At 37.3% G+C, this 8002-nt stretch overlaps 1 pseudogene; it reads left to right on the forward strand.

Annotated features, from left to right (window-relative positions):
* The first annotated feature begins 5123 nt into the window (after window positions 1-5123).
* Window positions 5124-7344, forward strand: LOC111546974 (annotated as a pseudogene).
* The last annotated feature ends 658 nt before the right edge of the window (window positions 7345-8002 follow it).

The raw sequence follows: 8002 nt of genomic DNA on the forward strand, positions 1-8002 counted from the left end.
TGTTCTCTGCTTGGTTAACTTCTGCTTATCTTTTAAAGTTCAGCTCCTCTTCCCTGGGTCCCTTGTCCCTGTGCTTCCAGAGCTAGAGACAGATGTTAGTAGCATAACGTTTATCACACTATTTAACAATTGGCTGTGTACATGCCTCTACTCTGATATGCACCATAAAGTCTTAGAAGAAAAGGAATATGGCTTATGCATTTTTACATACCAAGGGCCTAGAAAAGTGTCCTCGAATGCTTATTTTCTACAATAAATATTTAGTCTTAGGTTGTAAATTAAAAAGAGTAAAACACACTGCTATACATTTCTCATAATACACCACCATTTCGAGTGGTGCTTAGGACTTTTCTTTCTTTTTAAATGTATTTTTAATTATGTAAGTAATAAGAAATATATGAATGTTGATATGGTTTGGTTCTGGGTCCCCACTGAAATCTCAATTCAAATTGTAATCCCCATAATCCCCATGTGTCAAGGACCCGACCAGGTGGAGGTAATTGGATCATGGGGGCGGTTCCTCCCATGCTGTTCTGGTGATAGTGAGTTCTCCTAAGATTATGGTTTTACAGGTGTCTGGCATTTCCTTTGCTTGCGTTCACTTTGTCCTTCCACCTAGTGAATAAGGTGCCTGATTCTCCTCTGCTTTCTGCCATGATCCTAAGTTTCCTGAGGTCTCCGCAGCAATACGTAACTGTGAGTCAATTAAAGCCCTTTCCTTTATAAGTTACCCAGTCTTGGGTATTTCTTCATAGCAGTGTGAGAATGGACTAATACACATGTATTCTTTTTATTTTTTTTCTTTTCCCGGAGACAGGATCTTGCTCTCTCACTCAGGTTGGAGTGCAGTGGTGCAATCATGGCTCACTGCAGCCTCGAACTCCTCCCACCTCAGCCTCCTGAGTAGCTAGGACTATAGGTGCGCTCCACTATACCCAGTTAACTTTTAACTTATGTTTTGTAGAGACGGGGGTCTCACCATATTGCCCAGGGTTTGTGAATCTATTCTTATTCTTAAAAATATATTAATTCCCTTTCCCCACATAACTACTGTTACTGGCTCGGTAGGTACTTCTCAGGACCTTTTACAATTTTTATTCATTTTAAAATAACAGCTCTATTGAGATATAATCCACATGCCATAAAATTCACTCTTTAAAAATGTACAGTTCAGTGGTTCTTAGTGTTTTCACACAGTTGTGCAACTATCTGATTTTAGAACATTTTCATCATTCCTTTAGTAGTCACTTCCCATTCCTTCCACTCCTCAGCCCCTGGCAACCACTAATTTACTTTCTGTCTCTATGGATTTGCCTCTTATGGACATTTCATATAAATGGAATCATATGAAAAGCATTTTGTGTTTGACTTGTGTCATTTTAGCATAATGTCTTCAGGGATCATCCATTTTGTAGATATGTTAGTATTTCATCCCTTTTTATGGCAGAATAATATTTTATTGTATGTATACCATATTTTGTTTATCTGTTTACCAGTGATGGACATTTGGATTGTTTTCAATTTCTGGCTATTATGAATAATGCTTTGTGAATATTATTGTATAAGTATTTATGTAAATGCCTATTTTTAATTCTCTTTGGTATAGATCTAGGAATGAAATTGATGGATGATATGGTAACTATCTTTAACTTTTTGTTGGACTGCCAAACTGTTTTCTGCAGCAGCTGCACCATTTTACCTTCCCATCAGTAAAGCTTGGGGATTCCAACTTTTCTACATCCTTGTCGCCATTTGTATTTTGTCAGTCTTTTTGACCATAAGCATCTTAATGGGCATGAATTATTCCCTGATTGTGATTTTGACTTTGATTTTCCCAGTGACTAATGATCTTGAGCATTTTTTAATGTGCCTATTGGCAATTTGTGTATCTTCTTTGGAGAAATGTCTATTTAAACCATTTGTTATTTTTTAACTGGGTTATTTGCCCTTTTTTTGAGTTGTAAGCATTCTTTATATATTGTGATATGTGATTTACAAATATATATATCGATATTTATATATGTTATTAGATATATATCAGATATATGATTATTATATATATAACTTATAAATAAATACATCATATATGTAATCAGCTATTTGTGAATAATATATATTCACAAATCATGTATCAGATAATTATTTACAAATATTTTCTTCCCAACTTTATCAGATATATAATTTGCAAATATTTTATTCACAACGTTTTTATATACATTTAAATAAATATATATTTATTTTGTGCATATATTTTTATACAAAAAGATTTAACTTGTTTTTTTTTTTTTCTTTTTTTTTGAGACAGAGTCTTGCTCTGTCACCCAGGCTGGAGTGCAGTGGCATGACCTTGGCTCACTGCAACCTCTGCTTCCCGGGTTCAAGTGATTCTTCTGCCACAGCCTCCTGAGTAGCTGGAACTACAGGTGCATGCCACCACACCCGGCTAATTTTTGTATTTTTTTTTTAGTAGAGATGGAGTTTCACTACATTGGCCAGGCTGGTCTTGAACTCCTCAGGTGATCCACCCACCATGGCCTCCCAAAGTGCTGGGATTACAGGCTTGAGCCACCGTGTCTGGCCTTGGTTTCTCTTTTTAATACACGTGGGATTATGCTGTTTGTATTGTTGTGTAGATATCTTCCTAGGTCATTGTAGTGTAAGTCTTCCTCATTGTTTTAAATTGCTGCATATATGTGCATAGATCATTCCCCTGATGATAGGCATTTTGATGAGTCTCAATATTTTTACCATAATGAACAGTGCTGTAATGAGCATCGTGTAGAGGTTGCTTTCTACACATGTGCAAGTATGTAGCATACCTTGAAGAGGAATCACTGAATTTAAGGACATCTGCACTTCATACTTTAATATACACTATCAAAATGCCCATTAGAAAGGCGGTACAAATGTACTACTCTTCTAGCAACATATGTGAGAGTAACATTTCCTTGAATTCTGACCAACATTCAGATTGAAATATTCTTGCCTATCTGATAAGCAAAAATGTACCTGATTGTTTTAACTTGGAAGACATTATTTCAATATCATGATTTCCATAATTTCTATCATTTGGTGTTCTTATAAAAGCTATCTCTCATCTTATTCTGGAGATCTTTCCTTCACATGGGAACCTCTACGTGACACAGAAAAGAAAAGATGGATGGGTGGGGAGAGTCTAGATTTATATTCTAGCTGTTATGCATGGTGAGGCCAGCTTAAGAAACACATGGCTTTTAAAAGACTTTCCATTGTATTTGGAGCAGACCAGACTTTTAACTACAATCCAGAGACTTTTAACTTCACAAAGATGTGGCATTTTATTTTAATAAAGCTATCGACAGAGCTCCCTTTTCGAGTGACTTTTCAAAAGCATCTTTTGTCAGCAGAGGGCTTTTATTAGCTAATGTAACCTTTCTGTACTCCGCGTTAGCAGAGAGAGAAAGGAAATGTCCTTGGGTTCCAAATATGGAAAGTTGTGCAAAGACTCTCAAGGAGAAAAAAGTTGTTCCACTTTCCGAAGCTGCATTTGTCACTCAATGTTGTATCGTAATCGAAAGTAATGAACTTTCCAATGCTACTGTCCAGAAGGTAAAAAGTTCACAAGATTATGCCTCTAAACTGGCAATTGCATAAAAAGAGATCACAAAGGATTAAAATGTGGAGAACAAGTAAAAGTGTGAATTTAGCTGTGAGTGACAACTTGGATAGACTCAGCTATAAAATATCTGAAATGGGGGGAGGTAGGCAAGACCCAGGAGGGAGGAGTGAGAGTAACAGTCTTGGCTGTGGAACAGGGTAGCTAAATGTTTAGGGCTTAATCTGAGCCACTACTGATAATTAAGCAGCATTGATAAACTGAAGGGACATGGGGAAGGAGTATAGATTGTGGACTCTGGGTATAATTCATGTGGGGTGTTGGTGTTGTGGTTCCATTAATTAGTCCTTCGATGTAAGGGCTCAGTCAGTAGTGGAAGAGGCTGGTAACAGGGGCTTTGACAGGTCTTAGGACACTGGGAAAATAGATTGAGATTCTGGAGCAGGGCTAGTGCAGTGTGGGATCTGATCTGAACGTGTTGTCAGGACCAAGCCCAGCGCTTTGATTAAGGTCCACATAGTAGGAATGGAGAAAGTCACTTAAACGGGAACCTGAACCGGGGCTTCATTTCAAAGTCCATGGAACAGATAGGGAAGGGTGACTAATGACTTTTCTGCTGTTGCAGTCTGGCTCACAAACTGAGTAAGGCACAAAAGGCAGAACTGGTGTTGATAGCAAAGGGTCATCAGAGAAGGCAGGAAGGACACCCTGTCACACTGCCCCTTGGCTCCCCAGATATCACTGTTTTTTTTTTTTTCCTCATCCTTGTTAGGAACTGGCAGGTAGTTGTGCTTGATGTCTATTAGACTCCAATTCAATTTTGAGGTCCATAATTCAATGGGGATAGATATAAAAAGGGTTCCTTTTTCATTAAAAGGGTAATTACTTCGTTATCAGAGTGCTGGAAAGATGAGAGCTTATGGATTTTTCATAAAATTATAAGTTTATAAGGGGCCGGGTGAAGTCATCTTATTCTGTCCTCAAGCCAGGGACAAATTTAATTCACCCTTGATGGATGGGACATTGTTTAACAAGGATCTCTAGAGAACAAGCGTTGATAACTTTCAGTGTTTTGCAACCCTCAGTTGTGATATTTCTTCTATCTTGTTGAATATATTGACACAGAATGGAAGTCCATAATCTTTTGTGTCCTCTTTGGGTAGAAAGAACAGTGTTATAAATGTACTTAATTTTCATTATGTTAAATAATACTTATCAAATGCCTTGTATGTGCTTGGTGCCAGATACAACTGTGACACAGGGAGGAAGACAGACCTGATCCCTGCTGTTATTTAGCTGTGAGACTCATGAGGGATAATAACCGATAATCACATCAGTAAATGACTACAAATTGTAATAAGTGCTGTGAAGGAAACAGTAAGGCATAGCTACAGAGGATAGCAGGAGGAAGCTGAGATCTCACTGAGCCTCCAGCTCCGGCCGCTGAGCGATGGTCCCTTCTGTCTGCCAGGGTGGGATCGGGGACTCATCCAGTTACAGGTGTGAGCACTATTGAGTAGCGCAGGGTCTTGAGCTGTGGCCGTGGACTTGGGCAACAGGAAATTAGAAATATCCTCTGGAAAGCTGGCCAGATTTGCAGATGGCTCTGCTGTAGTACAGTCAGGTGACACTGCAGTAATGGTCACAGCGGTCAGTAAAACAAAACCTTCACCTTCCCAGTTTATGCCTTTGGTGGTTGACTACAGACAAAAGGCTGCTGCAGCAGGTAGAATTCCCACAAACCCTCTGAGTAGAGAGATTGGTACTTCTGATTAAAAATTTCTTACAAGTTGAATAATAGATTGTTCAATTAGACCTATCTTTCCAGCTGGCTACTTCTATGATATACAGGTTCTGTGTAATCTGTTAGCCGTAGATGGTATTAATGAGCTTGATGTCCTAGCAATTAATGGTGCCTCTGTAGCCCTCTCATGATCAGATATTCTTTGGAATGGACCTGTTGGGGCAGTATGAATAGGAATAACTGATGGAGAATGTGTTGTTAACCCAACAAGAAAAGAAATGTCTTCTAGTACTTTAAATGTAGTGGTTCCCGGAGCACCTAAATGTCAGATTGTCATGTTGGAAGCCTCTACAGAGAACATTTTACAGCAGGACTTTTGCCATGCTATCAAAGTGGGAGTGAAATATACCCAAAAAATAATTCAGGGCATCCAGCAGTTGGTAAAAGAAATTGGTGTTACCAAGGGGACACCTCAGAAGTTATTTACCCCTTCACCAGAGATTGTGAAACATACTCATAAAACTTGCTATGGAGAGACTCTATGCAGTTTTTACAGATTGTGAATGTGATAAAATTTCCAGAGATGAAGCTGTTAACAAAATAAGATTAGATACAGCAGAACAACTAAAAGAAATATTTCCAGAGGTTGATCTATATGAAATAATAGAATTCTTCAATGTTGTTGCAAAGGAAGTTTTTAGAAGTATTATTTTGAATGAATACAAAAGATGCGATGGTCAGGATTTGACTTTACTTAGGAATATAGGTTGTGAGGTAGATATGTTTAAAACCCTTCATGGATCAGAATTATTGCAAAGAGGACAACACAGGTGCTTTGTGTTGTTACATTTGATTCATTAGAATCCAGTATTAAGTTGGATCAAGTTATAATAGCTATAAATGGGATAAAAGATAAAAATTTCATGCTGCACTATGAGTTTCCTTCTTATGCAACTAATGAAATTGTCGAAGTCACTGGTTTAAATAGAAGAGAACTTGGGCATGGTGCTCTTGCTGAGAAAGCTTTGTATCCTGTTATTCCCAAAGATTTTCCTATCACTGTAAGAGTTACACCTCAAGTCCTAGAGTCAAATGGGCCATGTTCTATGGCATCTGCATGGGGTGGAACTTTAGCGTTAATGGATTCAGGGGTTCCAATTTCACCTGCTGTCACAGACATAGCAATGGGATTGGCCACCAAAACCGATCTTGAGAAGGGTGAAATAAAAGATTATCATTTGCTAACAGATATTCTGGGAATTGAAGATTACAGTGGTGACATGGACTTCAAAATAGCTGGCACTAACAAAGGGATAACTGCATTACAGGCTGATATTAAATTATCTGGAATACCAATGAAAATTGTAATGGAGGCTATTCAACAAGCTTCAGTGGCAAAAAAGGAGATATTACAAATCATGAACAAAACTATTTCAAAACCTCAAACATCTAGAAAAGAAAATGGACCTGTTGTAGAAACTGTTCAGGTTCCATTACCAAAATGGGAAAAACTTGTTGGACCAGGTGGATATAACTTAAAAAAAATCAGGTTGAAACAGTTGTAACTATTAGTCAGGTGGATGAAGAAACGTTTTCTATATTTGCATCAACACCCAGTGCTATGCATGAGGCAAGAGACTTCATTGCCGAAATCTGCAAGGAAGATCAGGAGCAGCAATTAGAATTTGGAGCAGGGTATACCGCCACAATAACTGAAAGCAGAGATACTGGTGTAATGGTAAAATTATATCCAAATATGACTGTGGTACTGCTTTATAACACACAGCTTGATCAATGAAAGGTTAAACATCCTACTGCCCTAGGATTAGAAATTGGCCAAGAAATTCAGGTGAAATACTTTGGATGTGACCCAGCTGATGGAAGAATGAGGCTTTCTCATAAAGTGCTTCAGTCTCCAGCTACAACTGTTGTCAGAACTTTGAATGACAGCAGAATTGTAATGGGAAAACCTATTTTACAGTCATCATCTAATTATTCTCAGTGATTTTTTTAAAGAGAAATCCAGAATTCTATGTTTTCTAGGGTAAGGTGCTATAGAGCAAAATTTTAGTAATATCTTCCATTGTGTAGATTTATATATGGTGTAAATATATTCTAATTATTTGTATTAAAATGCTCATTTACATGTGCCAATTTTGAAATTCAAGAGTAACCCATATTCGTTTAATCTTATTTACATTATAAATCAAGAAATATTATTAAAAGTAAGTCATCTATACATCTTAGAAAAGATTACATACCTTTGTTTCTATAATTCTGAAATATATGAAAAACATAGATATAATATGACATATGTATTATTATAACAGATCTCTTCCTACATCTCATTTGTCTTCTTTATATACAGTAGTGACAATTTATCCTCAGTCATCCTACAACTCACCTCTTTGCCCAACAACTTTACTTGCCTACAACTAACTGTCCATAAACTGGAACAGGCCATATTCAAAGCCAGTGCCTATTTCTTCAGAATGATTACTAGACATAGTGAGTTGAGGGAGCTAATCTGATACACTTTTAATAATACGATGTCTTTTAAATTTGTCATGAAATCTTGAACATAGTGGAATAAATATAAATGAGATTCTCACTAGGATGAGGTAGTAATTATGTATATTTTTCAAATTTACCTGAACATAGGA

The sequence above is a fragment of the Piliocolobus tephrosceles genome, chromosome 2 (genome assembly GCF_002776525.5).
Source record: "Piliocolobus tephrosceles isolate RC106 chromosome 2, ASM277652v3, whole genome shotgun sequence".
Lineage (NCBI taxonomy): Eukaryota > Metazoa > Chordata > Mammalia > Primates > Cercopithecidae > Piliocolobus > Piliocolobus tephrosceles.